The 16,843-nt window shown below is 42.6% G+C and overlaps 1 protein-coding gene and 1 pseudogene across 1 annotated transcript in view; one reads left to right on the top strand and one right to left on the bottom strand.

Moving 5' to 3' along the window:
- DOC2B (double C2 domain beta) overlaps nt 1-16,843 on the top strand; it is a 740,104-nt gene that overhangs the window by 685,278 nt on the left and 37,983 nt on the right. The gene's annotated exons all lie outside the window — the stretch shown is intronic.
- Nucleotides 8,236-8,330, bottom strand: LOC130360150 (U2 spliceosomal RNA; annotated as a pseudogene).

Genomic DNA, 16,843 nt, shown 5'->3' with positions numbered 1-16,843 from the left:
TTTTCTAACTTTGAAGCTCTCTGCTTGTAAGGAAAATGGATATTCCAAATAAATAAAAAAATTATTCACAAATACAATATGTCTACTTTATGTTTGAATCATAAAATTGAAGTGATTTTACTTTTGGAAGACACCAGAGGGCTTCAAAGTTCAGCAGCAATTTTCCAATTTTTCACAAAATTTCCAAAATCACTATTTTTCAGGGACCAGTTCAGGTTTTGATGTGGATTTGAAGGGTCTTCATATTAAAAAATACCCCACAAATGACCCCATTATAAAAACTGCACCCCCCAAAGTATTCAAAATGACATTCAGTAAGCGTTTTAACCCTTTAGGTGTTTCACAGGAATAGCAGCAAAGTGAAGGAGAAAATTCACCATCTTCATTTTTTACACTCGCATGTTCTTGTGGACCCAATTTTTGAATTTTTACAAGGGGTAAAAAGAGAAAATTTATACTTATATTTGTAGCCCAATTTCTCTCGAGTAAGAACATTCCTCATATGTCTATGTAAATTGTTCGGCTGGCGCAGTAGAGGGCTCAGAAGCGAAGGAGCGACAAGGGAATTTTGGAGAGTACGTTTTTCTGAAATGGTTTTTGGGGGGCATGTTGCATTTAGGAAGCCCCTATGGTACCAGAACAGCAAAAAATCCCCACATGGCATACCATTTTGGAAACTAGACCCCTTGGGGAACGTAACAAGGGGTAAAGTGAACCTTAATACCCCACAGGGGTTTCACGACTTTTGCATATGTAAAAAAATATATATTTTTTTTCACTAAAATGTGTGTTTCCCCCCAAATTTCACATTTTTGCAAGGGTTAATAGCAGAAAATACCCCCCAAAACTTGTAACCCCATCTCTTCTGAGTATGAAGGTACCCCATAAGTGGACCTGAAGTGCACTACGAGCGAACTACAATGCTCAGAAGAGAAGGAGTCATATTTGGCTTTTGGAGAGCAAATTTTGGTCGGGGGGCATGTCGCATTTAGGAAGCCCCTATGGTGACACAACAGCAAAAAAAACTCACATGGCATACCATTTTGGAAACTAGACCCCTTGAGGAACGTAATAAGGAATAAAGTGAGCCTTAATACCCCACAGGGGTTTCACGACTTTTGCATATGTAAAAAAATATATATAGACCCCTTGAGGAACGTAACAAGGGGTACAGTGAGCATTTACCCCCCACTGGTGTCTGTCAGAACTTTGGAACAGTGGGCTGTACAAAATTTTTAATTTGCACAGCCCACTGTTCCAAAGATCTGTCAGACACCAGTGGGAGGTAAATTTTCACTGCACCCCTCATTACATTCCGTGAGGGGTGTAGTTTCCGAAATGGGGTCACATGTGGGTTGTTTTTTTTTGCGTTTGTCAAAACCGCTGTAACAATCAGCCACCCCTGTACAAATCACCTCAAATGTACATGGTGCACTCTCCCTTCTGGGCCTTGTTGTGCGCCCCCAGAGAACTTTGCGCCCACTTATGGGGTATCTCCGTAGTCGGGAGAAATTGCATTACAAATTTTGGGGGGCGTTTTTCCCTTTTATCTCTCGTCAAAATGAACAGTATAGGGCAACACCAGCGTGTTAGTGTAAAAAAATTTTTTTTTTTACACTAACATGCTGTTGTAGACCCCAACTTCACCTTTTCATAAGGGGTTAAAGGAGAAAAAGCCCCCCAAAATTTGTAACACAATTTCTCCCGAGTACGGCGATACCCCATATGTACCCTATTATGTTGCCTTGAAATACGACAGGGCTCCAAAGTAAGTGCGCCATGCGCATTTGAGGCCAGAATTAGGGATTTGCATAGGGGTGGACATAGGGGTATTCTACGTCAGTGATTCCCAAACAGGGTGCCTCCAGCTGTTGCAAAACTCCCAGCATGCTTGGACAGTCAACGGCTATCTGGCAATACTGGGAGTTGTTGTTTTGCAACAGCTGGAGGCTCCATTTTGGAAACAGTGGCGTACCGGAAGTTTTTCATTTTTATTGGGAGGGGAGGGGGGCTGTGTAGGGGTAGGTGTATATGTAGTGTTTTTTACTTTTTATTTTATTTTGTGGTAGTGTAGTGTAGTGTTTTTAGGGTACAGTCACACGGGCGGGGGGATTACAGCGAGTTCCCGCTGCGAGTTTGAGCTGCAAACTTGCAGCCTGATACTCACTGTAAGCCCCTGCCCATGTGAATGTACCCTGTACATTCACAGGGGGGGGACCTCCAGCTGTTACAAAACTACAACTCCCAGCATGCACAGTTTATCAGTGCATGCTGGTAGTTATAGGTTTGCAACAGCTGGAGGCACACGGGTTGGGAAACACTGAGTTAGGAAACAGACAATGTTTCCCAACCAGTGTGCCTCCAGTTGTTGCAAAACCACAACTCACAGCATTCTCAGGCATGCTGGGAGTAGTAGTTCGGCAACATCTTTAGAGCCAGATGTTGCCGAACTACAACTCCCAGCATCCTGGGAGTTGTAGTTTTGCAACATCTGGAGGACTACAGTTTGCAGACCACTAATACAGTGGTTCCCAATCTGTGCCCTTCCAGATGTTGCAAAACTACAACTCCCAGTATGCCAAAACTGTCCAGGCATGCTGGGAGTTGTAGTTCTGCAACATCTGAAGGGCCAGATGTTACAGAACTACAACTCCCAGCATGCCTGGGACAGGGCATGCTGAGGATGTGTAGTTTTGCAACATCTGGAAGGGCACAGTGGTCTCCAAACTGTGGACCTCCAGATGTTGCAAAACTGCAACTCCCTGCATGCCCAGATGCCAAGGGCTGTCTGGGCATGCTGGGAGTTGTAGTTTACAGGGTCCCATTACAGCAATGCTGTAAAGGGCCCGACCGCGGCTGAAGATCTACTCACCTGTCGCCGCCGCCGCCATCTTCCTCGCCGGGATCCGGGTCTTCAGGGACGAGGTAAGTACCGGGGCTGGTCCCCAGCACTCCCCCGTCCCCCGTCGCGTCCTCCGGTCTTCCTCCCGTCCTCTCCGGACTTCAAGGGGCCGGGCAAGACGGGAGGAAGTAAACCGCCCCCCGCCCCCCTTGCGATTGGTCGGTTAGTTAACCGACAGATCGCAGGGGATAGGAGGAGGGGGCAGGCTTGCCACCTCGCTCCTATACTCCAGCATGGTCCTGGCTGTCTGTGACAGCCGGAATCATGCGAAATTACCGGGCGGTCGGGTCCCAGAGACCCGATCAGCCCGGTATCTCCGCAGATCGCAAGGGCGATTTCCCTTGCGATTTGCGGCGATCGCCGACATGGGGGGCCTACATGGCCCCTCTCGGCATTTGCCCTGGATGCCTGCTGAAGGATTTCAGCAGGCATCCAGTTCCGATCTCTGCCCGGCGAGCGGCAGAGACCGGAAATACAACAGGACGTTCTCTAACGTCCTTGGACATTAAAGCCCAGGTAGTGGGGACGTTAGAGAACGTTCTATGTCCTTAAGAGGTTAAAATCATTAAAACACTGCTCCTATTTATTTATATTGTGTAAAGCGAATTTTGAAATGCATTATTGTAATTTTGTAATTTGAAATAAAATGTAAAAACTTAAAAAAAAAAAACACTGCTCCTAAAAGCAGAAAATATACAGAAACAATTGAAGTGGAAAAGAACAAAAGGTAGAGGCTTACAATACCAACAGGGTTTAGATAAGGTTAACACAGATTAGGGATGTATATAACCCCCATAGTTTGCCAAGGTTATTCACAAGTGTAAACAGGGGTAAGAAAATAGCTAAAACCTGTGGTATAATATAGTAATAAAGATATAGAAACAATACTTACCAAGTGAAAAGGATGAAGGAAGGTATGCCTCCACCACCCAACGTTGTGTGTGACCTCACGCCCCGGAAGAAGCTATTCTGAGTGCAAAACGTTGGGTAGTGGGGGCCTACCTGCCTACATCCTTTCCACTTGGTGATTATTGTTTTACATATCTTTGTTACTATACATAAAGAAGCAAATATAGTTGAAAGTGACACTAATTTGGGCACAAGCCCTGGATTCCTGGTACTAGCATTGTCACAGCAGGGCATGTCATTTATGCTACTGCATCAACTGTCAGCAACTATTGTTTGGAACAGGGAGCATAGCATAAAAAATTTAGTGTAAATTATTTAGAAAATATCAGTTACAGCCACTTAAAGGGGTATTCGAGGATTTTTTATTTTATTTGACTATGTTACAGAGGCTGTAAAGTTAGTGTAGTTCATAATATAGTGTCTGTACCTGTGTGTGACGGTTTTCTCACAATTCTTATGTGATTTTATCCCCAATATTTTTTTTTAACAGCATACAAAATGTTGTCTCAGATTTTTCCCAGGTTGCAATGCGGCCAAGACCTGACTAACTAGTCTTCTGATGACAAGGAGCCTGTCTACTTCAATGGGTGGAGCAATCGCTTGGTGGGAGAGAGATCAATCTGCAACTAAAGCAACAGCTGTAGACACCCTGTTTGAAAACCACAGGTCTTTTAAATGGATGCAGCTTATTTATGTTTCAATGGGTGGGTGGCTGATGTGTGGGAGGGAGGAAAATGGAATTAGGAGGATTATGGGATTTGTAGTCAAAAAAAGTAAAGTCAAACAGGAAATCCCAGTTCACAAAAAGCTAGCCACAGTGTTCTGGTAATCTCACAACATAGCCATTTAGCCCCAAGACAAGCGCAGATCCTTCCTAAGCATGTCCATTACTGTCTGCCAGGTACGTGCTAAAATCACCTTATGGTGGATAACCCATTTAATTTGTAATGAGTGTATTAATAGTGTTAAAGGGGTGTTCTAAGATTTAAAAAAAAAAAATAGCTAAAATAGGGAACTGTCATAAAATAACAAAGCATCTATTACTCACCTAAAAAATACCGCTCTTTATGATGGTAGTTGTACAGAATGTGCCTAAAATATTTATAACCTTTATAAAACAAAATATCAGTTTCAAGAGACATGGTTTGCTAAGAAACTAGTCGGAAACCTAAGGCATTGCATATTTTTGAAACATTAGCAGGTACAATATGAATATTATGCAATGAACTTGTTAAATAACGTCAATTAAATCAATAAATATGTAATTACAATAATGAGTTTCACATAGACCCACGAAGAAGCATCAATATTACTTGTATTGTTTCTTATTATATTTAAAATTCCATAAAATTATTTGGCCCCACGTTCTAGAACGGGAGCGGACTCAGGGTGTACAGGTATGCCCTGGGTCCTTAAGAGGTTAAAGAGGTATTTCAGGTGTATGTTTATATTCCTTATAGTTTACCTGTCAAAAGATTTTTATTAACTTTTCAGAGTTGTGACAAGGTAATTTCACTGTTACCACTTCAGTTATGGAGTCCCTAAGATTCCCCTTCAAGGTGCATAGCAATTTTTCATTTAATCCATTTGGTAGGACCAGAGCTGGGCTGTTTGTCAGTTGTTTATAAATAGTTACTTCCTCCCTTACTTCTCTGGCCAAACACAGCACAAACAATACTTTTCTCTACTATGCCATGTCAAAGTGCTAGTAGAAATGCATAGGACAGAATATGCTGGCACTGTGCTAGGCTGATGATTTACCCAGAACAGTACTAGATAGCACGTGAAGGAAGAATGGGTTACTGATGTTTGGGTCTATGGATTTGCAAGGTGCTATGTTAGAAGAAAGGAAAGCCTTTATTTACCTTTCAGGAACAGCAGGAAATTTTTTTTTAGCAGGCTCGCACTTTTTCTCCAACATATAGCAGTAGCTAACCCCCACCATGACTTCTAACTTTTCTTAGAGGCAGATTTCCCCTAACAACAGGCAGTGGACAGCAGGTTGCCGAGAAGTGAGATATCTAGTGGCCAAGACTTTACGGTTGGTTTAAAGCTGAGAAAAAGAATCATTTAGGTAAATTAAGTGATTTGCTAATATATTAGGAATCACCTTACCAAACAAATGAAGAGAAGTTGTTTGAAATGACATTGGGGGAGATTTATCCTGTGAGGAGGAAAAGTTGCCCAGTTGCCCATGGCAACCAATCAGATTTTTTCTTTCATTTTTAACAAGGCCTCTGCAAAATGAAAGAAACAATTTTATTGGTTGCTATTGGCAACTTTTCCTTTGCACAGGTATTGATAAATCTCCCCCTTTGTCCATTTATTCACAGTATTTTCGTCAGTATTTGGTCCTCATTTACAAAGGTTTGCACTTTTTTTCTGTGTTAAGGACCTCTCCTAAAACTGCCAAACGCATGCTAAAACTGAAAGGTTATATCAAGATATTATAAGACATTATAATTTCTCATTCTTTTCCAACGTATAGCTTTTATATGACAATTTTTTTTATTTACTTTTGCTTACATGCGACCTATTTATCAAATAGTAGCACGACCTTGATAAATAAATCATATGTAAATCAAAGTTTTCCCTTATGTTAACAGCCGAAATTCTTTATCTACCCTTTATTACCAGTAGCGTTGCTAGAGAGTGACGGGGAGGGGGTGTACCGCATCGGGTGACACCGACCGGCCTACCTGGCACTAAATAGCTGCACGCCAACTATCCCGCAACAACTCATCCACCCTCCTCAGAAATTAAAAAATATTAAAAACATACTATGCCGCACCATGAATATCCGTATTCAAAAAAAAATCTACTACGGAGCTTGAAAAATCTCCTTCATAGTGTTATCACAAATTGTACTGGCTTTAGCATGACAGAAGTATGCCTTACAGGAAATTTTTAGTGTGGCATTTGTCTGAGCAGTCGATTGCTCCTCCCTTTCTCCTGAGACAACACATTATTCTCTGCTGTATCGGGATTGGCTGGATCTTGTCTCTAAGGTGAAGCTCGCTGGTTAATGCTAGGTGTAAGATATAGTGATATTCACCTTTCCTTATTCTAAACTAGTCTTTAGTAAACTAGCCTAAACAAGACTTCCTCTCTCCAAGGAGAGGCTGGGCTACGAAAGCACCTCACCACACACCAGAATGTTCTAAATTCAATGTAATTTAGTAATTTTTTGCTCACAGTTTACAAAATACACAGTATTATCATATGACAACAGCATAAAGCGATTTCATTTCAGTAAACCGCATTAACATCAAAGCATATATCTGCCAACCAAGGTTACAGGACCCTGTAGTAGGACATTGCATAATGTCCTTTATAAAACAATGTTAACTAAATGTATTGAGTTCCATCTGTTTAGCTTATAAAGCATTGCATAGACTGAAGACAATTGTATCCATTTCTCAGATGAAAACAAGTCTACCTATATACAGATGTATGGCCTCTGGATATAAACAAGAGTGTTTTCATCCTCAGCAGTCTTACTACAGAGAGTAGAGTCAGTTGGTCACTATTTTGGCTGCCCGATCAAGGAACCAGGAGAAGTGGCATGATTTTCCATAAATTTTCCACTGCATTAGACAGAAGAGGTATAGCCAGACTTTTGTACTTTACTGTGTTATCCCACTAATCCCCTAATACTCACTTCCATTATTAAAATGAAGTTCACACCCATCTGACTGATTCCCTAAATTGTCATTTATCTAAGAGCCGAGGAACGTGCTCTCGAATCACCCAAAGTGCAAGAAAAAGTGTAAAATGTGTTACACTAAAAAAAAAAACATGCACGAAGGATGCGGTCTATCCAAGCCCTTCTCCTACAGGAGAGAGGCCCCCCAACAAACCTTACCCTTCGCCTCCGGACCAAAGGGTACCTGCGAGGTTCCAGGTTCAATATCCCTTTTCACCAAAGCTACTAAGGGACCACAAATGCACCTGGCTTTAACCAAGGTACAAGCCAAGGAGCCGTATACTGATGGCATCTTGACCGAAGCCAAGATGCCCAGGGGTTGCAGGGAGGTGAGAAACCAAATGGCCACACACACCTCCCCTAGACCGCCAGGAGGGACACCCAAAAGGGCTACCGCATCCTGTGTACAAAGCAAACGTGTAAAAGTGGCACATTGACATACAAAAATAAATAAATAAGGGGATGAGTGCAGATATACTGCCCGGTCATCTGGCTGGATCTATAAAAAATTTCCCTGATCCTAGCCAGAAGGCCAGGATACCAAGTGAGTGCCAAAAGGGAAGAGTGTGTTGTGCAGTGCGTTCACCTAGTGAGCTAGAACACTCAGTGAGTTTCAGCACCTCAGGGTCACCACTTCCCAAGGCACTAGACCCTCCTAGCCTCACGGCGAGACCCAGAGAAAACAGGTCACATTGGGGCAGCCATTGAGCCCCGATACAACTGCTCCTCCATGTAGCCATCCATTCCTACCAGTGGTCTACCTGATAAGAACAGATACTACACTTGATCTTAGCCAAAAGGCCGAGAAGCGATCCCGTCCTCACTTGTCAGACAAATTTAAAACCCTCATATCTTGGGAACAGAAGGGCGTATCAAGAAACTGTAAAATAGTGTGTGATCAGGGCACCCTAAGCTATTTAATGATATTAAAATTGAAAAAATATGGCGTTAGCCACAGGTTCTCTTTAAACACAATGGACCTGCCGGGAGTACACCATGGCATACAACGGCACCATTATGATACATTTTTCAATATATGCCAGTAAAGTATAGACAAATGTTGTAAATGCCCCAAAAAACCTACCTGTTTATAAATGTAAATGTACATGTCAATTCTAAGGCATATTCATTCTTACAACTATTGTGGTACACAAATATTGTGGTACAAAGCAACTCACAGCTTACTGCCACTTAATACGCTTCTCTATGCATTCCCTATGTAGATTTTTAATGGGATATTCAATGAATTCTGTTTCTTTTTCATTTAAAACTGACTCATAACATTTTCAGTCATCTCTATAACAAAATACATAGCCTATAGCCTTATATTGTTAGAGAAAAGAACGTCTCAATTTAATTAACTGTCCCAATGCCTGTAATGTTCAATCCAAATAACGTGTATAGTGGAGCCCGGGAGGAAAGGAAAATTACTCATATACTCAACAATTTATGCAGACGGCTCGCTCTCCTTTTAATACCTGACAGAACAGAGGAGTACATTTCTGTTTTGCATTATCAATTTGCTTTTCCTATTATGAGAATATATATTAAGAACCAGTAGAGCCAATCTTTCTGTATTGCACAGATTTCTATTATAATAAGGAAATATACTTTGAGGTATGTATTGGCTAAAATTAAAGGTCTTGTGCTATCTTTTATGGTTGTCTATCTGTGGCTTTTCTTGGAATAATGGTTAAAGCAAACCTGTGAGGTGATTTATGCTACCATATCTGAAAACATATGATAGAGGGAAAGAAGCTGAGCCTTGTGATATATAGGTATATGTAATTTGGAGCAGATTTTTTTTTTAGTAATAAGCAGAGTAAATCCCAACAGGACCCCTTGAAGAGATAGTGAGACTCGATGTGGCCATTTCCACACCTAATAAAGGCTGCCCTGTGGGCTAAAGATTACCTCGGCTATCCCTATAGTCTGTCTGATGGCCCACTGCTCCATTGTCTGATCTGTTATACTGTGATAAATTGTTGTGTAATGTTATGTATTGATTTATGCACTGTACCTTTAAGGGATTGTGGCAGAGTGACCAGGTGACCCTGATGCCCCAATGGGGGCCACCTAAACCCAGCCCTTATGTTCAGTTGGAGTTCAGTTCTAGTCAGAGCCAGAGTAAGGATTGGAGTGCAGATACCAAGAGGAGAAGCCTAGGGAGAAAAAAAACTATAAAATTCCACAGCCACGCCAATTTCAGGAAAAACCCAGATGAATGTCAAAGCCTGGCGGTAAGCAAAGCACTTGGGGAAAATCTCTTCAGTCAGTCAGTCAGTCAAGTTAAGTCTTTCAAGTCAGCGTGCACTGCTAATCATCTTAAACTGCATTCATCAGCAACTACAACTCCCAGCAAGGTAATAGGCTCCCTGGGTCCCACTCTGCCCATCCCTCTGCACAAGAGACTGTACTGTTTAAGATCTGTTACTTCCAGCAATAGTAAAGATAGTTACCCATAACCTTGCATCGGTGTATTCATTACCCCATGCTGGGCCCAAGAGAAGCTATAACATCCTCGGACGGTGGAGGTTAACGGTGCCCTGGCATCACAAACTACACCCTACCAACTACATTCCATCACCCCAATCATCACCCAGTGGGCTCCACACATATGCAGTGTATACTGCAGACCTGATGATGTGTTCAATCATTTAGTTACATTGATACCTGCAGTATCAAATCTGTATGAAACTCTATTTTACCTGCTGTATAGTATTTGGGGGTACTAGGCAGCAGTCAATGCAGTAATGGGGCACATGGGGTAGCAGCAGGATAGCAATGTAAAAGTGGGGGTTTGTGTTGCTATAGAGAGAGGAATGGCTGCAGAAGTGATGGGCCAAAGATGTAATTCCAGTATAAGCTGCAGTAGTCAGGATCCATTGTTACAATGATCTGGGAAGGATAAAGATTGAAGAGAAGAGAACATCTACAAGATGTGCCCTGTAAGTCACTGGATATAATAGTTATATGTCCTGTCATAACATATTGTAAGATAGAAAGTACCATGGCACTCACATTATGCAGGTAAAAATAGATGACAGGACTATGTCCATTTCGCAGCCTCTGCTGCTTCAATTGGTGGTGTTCATAGAAAAAGCTAAAATTGTCCACTCACCACTCCACTAAGCGTGTCTTCTATATCGGATGGGCGACAAAGGAAAACTTCTCCCTGAGAGAAAAACCAGCACTCCAGTCCACTTCCGTTTGCTATATATTTTAATCTTCCCCCAATTTTTGCTCATGTTTTTAATATGGATCAATAAAGCTTTCAAGTTTTATCATACCGAAGTGGAGTGGAGTGCCAGTTTTTACCTCAGGGAGAAGTTTTCCTTTGTATCTCATCGAGCTACAGCAGCTACACCCAGAGCACCCGGCCCATCCGATATAGGAGACACGCTGTGTGGAGGGGTGAGCGGACAATTTTTGCTTTTTCTATGAACATATTCAATTGTCCCCGTTCAGGAGGTATTGAACCCATCTTATTTTGTCACAGCCTCTCCGTTCTATTATTGCTTGATCGACCTCAATACTCACACAGCTTTACCCTGTTTTCAACCATTAATTACGTCTGAGAGGAAAAATAAAGCAGCAAATATTTTCGCATCCTCCAGCCAAACAGATGATAATCCAAGTGTGGATTTGACCAATTTAATGCAGGAATTGGAAAAAGTTATGGGTGATCAGTTGAGAGTCTGGTGGAACTCCACGAAATTAAAGGGGTATTCCAGGCAAAAACTTTTTTTATATATATCAACTGGCTCCGGAAAGTTAAACAGATTTGTAAATTACTTCTATTAAAAAATCTTAATCCTTTCAATAGTTATTAGCTTCTGAAGTTTTCGGTGCATGATGGAAGAATATCCCCATAGGAACGGCACAGCTCCCGGGACATGAGTCATCAGAGAGCAGTTAGACAGGAAACAACAACTCAACTTCAGAAGCTTATAACTATTGGAAGGATTAAGATTTTTTAATAGAAGTAATATACAAATCTGTTTAACTTTCCGGAGCCAGTTGATATATAAAAAAAAGTGTTGGCCTGGAATACCCCTTTAACCCCTTAACGACGCAGGACGTATATTTACGTCCTGCGCCGGCTCCCGCGATATGAAGCGGGATCGCGCCGCGATCCCGCATCATATTGCGTCGGTCCCGGTGCTCATCAACGGCCGGGACCCGCGGCTAATACCACACATCGCCGATCGCGGCAATGTGCGGTATTAACCCTTTAGAAGCGGCGGTCAAAGCTGACCGCCGCTTCTAAAGTGAAAGTAAAAGTGACCCGGCTGCTCAGTCGGGCTGTTCGGGACCCGCGGCGTCCCGAACAGCTGACAGGACACCGGGAGGGCCCTTACCTGCCTCCTCGGTGTCCGATCGGCGAATGACTGCTCCGTGTCTGAGATCCAGGCAGGAGCAGTCAAGCGCCGATAACACTGATCACAGGCGTGTTAATACACGCCTGTGATCTGTGTAAAAGATCAGTGTGTGCAGTGTTATAGGTCCCTATGGGACCTATAACACTGCAAAAAATGTAAAAAAAAAACCTTCCCTAATAAAAGTTTGAATCACCCCCCTTTTCCCATAAAAAAAATAAAACAGTGTAAAAAAAATAAAAATAAACATATGTGGTAATGCCGCGTGCGTAAATGTCCGAACTATAAAAATATATCATTAATTAAACCGCACGGTCAATGGCGTACGCGCAAAAAAATTCCAAAGTCCAAAAAAGCGTATTTTGGTCACTTTTTATACCATTAAAAAATGAATAAAAAGTGATCAAAAAGTCAGATCAAAACAAAAATCATACCGATAAAAACGTCAGATCACGGTGCAAAAAATGAGTCCTTACACCGCCCTGTACATGGATAAATAAAAAAGTTATAGGGGTCAGAAGATGACATTTTTAAACGTATAAATTTTCCTGCATGTAGTTATGATTTTTTCCAGAAGTGCGACAAAATCAAACCTATATAAGTAGGGTATCATTTTAACCGTAGGGACCTACAGAATAATGATAAGGTATAATAATTACCGAAATATGCACTGCGTAGAAACGGAAGTCCCCAAAAGTTACAAAATGGCGTTTTTTCTTCGATTTTGTCGCACAATAATTTTTTTTTCCGTTTCGCTGTGCATTTTTGGGTAAAATGACTAATGTCACTGCAAAGTAGAATTGGCGACGCAAAAAGTAAGCCATAATATGGATTTTTAGGTGGAAAATTGAAAGGGTTATGATTTTTAAAAGGTAAGGAGGAAAAAACGAAAGTGCAAAAACGGAAAAACCCTGAGTCCTTAAGAGGTTAAGGACGGAGCCCATTTTCACCTCTAGGACGAAGCCCTTTTTTGGAAATCTGACCACTGTCACTTTAAACATTAATAACTCTGGAATGCTTTTACTTATCATTCTGATTCTGAGATTGTTTTTTCGTGACATAATCTACTTTAACATAGTGGTAAATTTTTGTGGTAACTTGCATCCTTTGTTCGTGAAAAATCCCCAAATTTGATGAAAAAATGTAAAATTTTGCATTTTTCTAACTTTGAAGCTCTCTGCTTGTAAGGAAAATGGATATTCTAAATATTTTTTTTTTGGGATTCACATTTACAATATGTCTACTTTATGTTTGCATCATAAAATTGACAAGTTTTTACTTTTGGAAGACACCAGAGGGCTTCAAAGTTCAGCAGCAATTTTCCAATTTTTCACAAAATTTTTAAACTCACAATTTTTCAGGGACCAGTTCAGGTTTGAAGTGGATTTGAAGGGTTTTCATATTAGAAATACCCCATAAATGACCCCATTATAAAAACTGCACCCCCCAAAGTATTCAAAATGACATTCAGTAAATGTTTTAACCCTTTAGGTGTTTCACAGGAAAAGCAGCACAGTGAAGGAGAAAATTCAAAATCTTCATTTTTTACACTCGCATGTTCTTGTAGACCCAATTTTTGAATTTTTACAAGGGGTAAAAGGAGAAAATGTATACTTGTATGTGTAACCCAATTTCTCTAGAGTAAGCACATACCTCATATGTCTATGTAAAGTGTTCGGCAGGCGCAGTAGAGGGCTCAGGAGCGACAAGGGGATTTTAGAGAGTACGTTTTTCTGAAATGGTTTTTGGGGGCATGTCGCATGGGAAGCCCCTATGGTGCCAGAACAGCAAAAAAAAACACATGGCATACCATTTTGGAAACTAGACCCCTTGAGGAACATAACAAGGAATAAAGTGAGCCTTAATACCCCACAGGTGTTTCACGACTTTTGCATATGTAAAAAAAAAAAAAAAAATTTCACTGAAATGTTGGTTTTCCCCCAAATTTCACATTTTAAAGGGTTAATAGCAGAAAAGACCCCCCAAAATTTGTAACCCCATCTCTTCTGAGTATGGAGGTACCCCATAAGTGGACCTGAAGTGCACTGCGGACGAACTACAATGCTCAGAAGAGAAGGAGTCATATTTGGCTTTTTGAGAGCAAATTTTGCTAGGGGGGCATGTTGCATTTAGGAAGCCCCTATGGTGTCAGGACAGCAACAAAAAAAACACATGGCATACCATTTTGAAAGCTAGACCCCTTGAGGAACGTAACAAGGGATAAAGTGAGCCTTAATACCCCACAGGTGTTTCACGACTTTTGCATATGTAAAAAAACAAAACATTTTTTTTCACTAAATTGTGGGTTTCCCACAAAATTTCACATTTTTGCAAGGGTTAATAGCAGAAAAGACCCCCCCAAAATTTGTAACCCCATCTCTTCTGAGTATGGAGGTACCCCATAAGTTGACCTGAAGTGCACTATGGTCGAACTACAATGCTCAGAAGAGAAGGAGTCATATTTGGCTTTTTGAGAGCAAATTTTGCTCGGGGGGCATGTCACATTTAGGAAGCCCCTATGGTGCCAGGACAGCAAAAAAAAAAGACATGGCATACCATTTTGGAAACTAGACCCCTCACAGAATGTAATGAGGGGAACAGTGAGCATTTACCCCCCACTGGTGTCTGACAGATCTTTGGAACAGTGGGCTGTGCAAAATTTTTCATTTTCACAGACCACTGTTCCAAAGATCCATCAGACACCTGTGGGGTGTAAATTCTCACTGAACCCCTTTTTCATTCCGTGAGGGGTGTAGTTTCCAAAATGGGGTCACATGTGGGTGTGTTTTTTTTTTTGCGTTTGTCAGAACCGCTGTAACAATCAGCCACCCCTGTGCAAATCACCTCAAATATACATGGCGCACTCTCCCTTCTGGGCCTTGTTGTGCGCCCCCAGAGCACTTTGCGCCCACACATGGGGTATCTCCGTACTCGGGAGAAATTGCGTTACAAATTTTGGGGGGCATTTTTCCCTTTTACCTCTTGTGAAAATGAAAAGTATAGGGCAACACCAGCATGTTAGTGTAAAAATGTTTATTTTTTTACACTAACATGCTGGTGTAGACCCCAACTGTTCCTTTTCATAAGGGGTAAAAGGAGAAAAAGCCCCCCAAAATTTGTTAGGCAATTTCTCCCGAGTATGGCGATACCCCATATGTGACCCTTTTCTGTTGCCTTGAAATACGACAGGGCTCCAAAGTGAGAGCACCATGCGCATTTGAGGCCTGAATTAGGGACTTGCATAGGGGTTGACATAGGGGTATTCTATGCCAGTGATTCCCAAACAGGGTGCCTCCAGCTGTTGATAAACTCCCAGCATGTTTGGACAGTCAATTGCTGTCCAGAAATGCTGGGAGTTTTTGTTTTGCAACAGCTGGAGGCTCCATCTTAGAAATACTGCCATACAATACGTATTTCATTTTTATTGGGGAGGGGGGTGGTAGGGGGGTCAGTGTACGAATTTATATGTAGTGTTTTACTCTTATTTTATGTTAGTGTAGTGTAGTGTTACACTGAGTCTCCCGCTAGGAGTTTGAGCTGCGGCGGAAAATTTGCCGCAGCTCAAATTTGTATCGGGGAACTCACTGTAATCTGCCGCCAGTGTGAATGTAGCCTGTACATTCACATGGGAGGGGGGTCAAAACTACAACTCCCAGCATACACTGACAGACCATGCATGCTGGGAGTTGTAGTTTTGCAACAGCTGGAGGCACACTGGTTGGAAAACCTTGAGTAAGGTTCTATGATCTAACTCAGTATTTTCCAACCAGTGTGCCTCCAGCTGTTGCAAGACTACAACTCCCAGCATGTACTGATTGCGGAAGGGCATGCTGGGAGATGTAGTTATGCAATGGCTGGAGGCACGCAAGTACAACTCCCAGCATGCCAAGACAGCCTTATGCTGTTCCTGAATGCTGGGAGTTGTAGTTTTGCAAGATTTAGAGGGGTTCATGTTGTAAATCACTGTCCAGTGGTCTCAAAACTGTGGCCCTCCAGATGTTGCAAAACTACAACTCGCAGCATGCCCAGACAGCAAACTGCTATCTGGGCATGCTGAGAGTTGTAGTTTTGCAACATCTGGAGGGCTACAGTTTGAGACCATTTAGTGATCTACAACCTGAACCCCTCTAAATATTGCAAAACTACAAGTCCCAGCATGCCCACACAGCAAACAGCTGTCTGGGCATGCTGGGAGTTGTAGTTTTGCAATCTGGAGGGCCACTGTTTAGGGACCACTGTAAACTGTGGCCCTCCGGATGTTGCTAGGCAACAACTCACCTAGCAGGACCCAGAAGTATTGCTGCTGCCGCCGCCGCACGTGGGGGGAGGATCGCGCTCTGGGATCCGGGATCCAGGTAAGGGACCTTCGGCACCGACCTTCCCTGAACGGTTCCCCCGTTTTGCCCGGACACCGATAGGTGGGCAAAGCAGGGCAACCGAATTTTAACCCCCCCTCCCCGGTCTGCTATCGGTCGGTCGCTTGGCCGACCAATAGCAGGGATAGGAGGGGTGGCACCCCTGCCACCAAACTCCTATCCCTTCAGGGGGATCGAGGGTGTCTCGGACACCCCCGATCCCTCTTATTTTCTTCGTCACCGGGTCACCAGTGACCCGTATGACCCGGAATCGCACAGATCGCAGGTCTGAATTGACCTGCGATTTGCTCGCATCGCGGTCATGGGGAGGTCTCAGGACCCCCCTCGGCGATGTGCCGGGATGCCTGCTGTTAGATAACAGCAGTCATCCCGGCCCGATCACCGCTACCGGTGACGCGGCGCTCCCGGAACCCCGTGACGTACATGTACGTCGTCGCGCCAAGTGACAATTTGCGGCGCCGTACATGTACGTCGCTCGTCGTGAAGGGATTAAATAGCTATCTTGAACAAAAAATGATTCCACGTGGTCTACGTTTGTTGAAGAAACTTACCCTTATCTATGATGACGAAT

The sequence above is a fragment of the Hyla sarda genome, chromosome 2 (genome assembly GCF_029499605.1).
Source record: "Hyla sarda isolate aHylSar1 chromosome 2, aHylSar1.hap1, whole genome shotgun sequence".
NCBI classification, from domain to species: Eukaryota; Metazoa; Chordata; class Amphibia; order Anura; family Hylidae; genus Hyla; species Hyla sarda.
Note: the sequence above shows the minus strand (reverse complement) of the source record. Positions and strands in the feature narration are given on the sequence as shown.